At 39.8% G+C, this 1,277-nt stretch overlaps 1 long non-coding RNA gene across 1 annotated transcript in view; it reads right to left on the reverse strand.

Moving 5' to 3' along the window:
* The window catches only part of LOC107182085, a 7,501-nt gene extending 7,397 nt beyond the window's left edge, over nucleotides 1–104 (reverse strand). The window contains exon 1 of the long non-coding RNA XR_001512806.1: nucleotides 30–104. This is a non-coding gene — a long non-coding RNA (uncharacterized LOC107182085). The remainder of the gene's footprint in view (nucleotides 1–29) is intronic.
* Between the last annotated feature and the right edge of the window lie 1,173 nt (nucleotides 105–1,277).

Genomic DNA, 1,277 nt, shown 5'->3' on the forward strand with positions numbered 1-1,277 from the left:
CCACCTTGGCATGGTGCCCCCCCACTCACCTGCTCCACCATCCCACTACAGACCCACTCTCATCAGGGTGTATCGGGGCGGCAGCACCTCCACTGCCGCCTGCTGCCACAGCTGATTAGAGATGTCCGAGCAATGTCCCTGGTATTCTTATAAATTAACTAGAGGCCCGGTGTACAAATTCGTGCATGGGTGGGGTCCTCGGTGTGGCCTGCGGAGATCGGGGCCCCAGCTCACATCCCCAGCCTCGAAGCCCCACCTGGCACTCTGCCTTGGCCTGGCGCACGACCGCAGGAGGGGACAATTTGCATATTAGGCTTTTATTATTATAGATAGTTGGCTTCAAACAGAAAAGTACTTTTTTCCTATGAAGATCATTGCTGCATTTGCTGGAGATCCTATCTCCATCTTCCCTCCTAGCAGATCTCATTGTTCCCAGCTGGACCACGTTCCTCTTCCAGCCAAGGCCTGAATTCATTAATTCCTTCCTTTTTTTTTAAATATTACAAAGCTACTGGTGCAAAATAGACAAATCAGTGAAATAAGAGGCCAGAAACAGACCCTATTCTAAGTAAGAAGGAGGTGATTTTTTTTAAAAAATCACAAACCAATGGAAAAGATTGTGCAGGACCACGCAATCAATAACGTTGGACTAACTGGTTAGTAATTTGGAAAAGAAAATGCATCTCATTTTAGACCCTATATCATACTACAAATCTAATTCCAGATGAAATTTTTTTAAAAGCCATATAGAAACCGGAGATGAAGAGGGGGTACTTTCATAAAAAGAAAGGCTATTCAGGTTCAGAAGCAGCAGAGTAATTCCCCAGACAAAGTTCAACATTTCCAGGTACACCCATCTAGCCTGTACCTAATTAATAGGATTAATGAGATTATTTTAAAGAAATTGGTAAAAATTAAAAGGCAAAACAGCATGGGCAAAAAATAATTACAGCAGACTATAATAAATATCATTATATATAGAACTAATTGAAAAAAGAAAAATCAAGTTAAGTGAACTATGGTACATCAGCTCTCAAATTATACAGCTCTCAAAAACTCTAAAATATGGTGAGAGATGTATAATAAAGCGAAGTAAAAAGAAGCAGGATATGAAATTGTAGTTGCAACTTCTTTAAATTATATAAAAATAGAAACCTACATACTACAGAAAGGAAGCCTTACTAAATGTCATCAGTGGTGTGCTAAGATTTGCAGAAGTCTTTTTGTTTGTTCTTTGTTTTTTCTCTTGTCCAAATTTGTGGTTATACTCTGAAATA

The sequence above is a fragment of the Myotis davidii genome, unplaced genomic scaffold (assembly GCF_000327345.1).
Source record: "Myotis davidii unplaced genomic scaffold, ASM32734v1 scaffold514, whole genome shotgun sequence".
In the NCBI taxonomy this organism is placed as follows: domain Eukaryota; kingdom Metazoa; phylum Chordata; class Mammalia; order Chiroptera; family Vespertilionidae; genus Myotis; species Myotis davidii.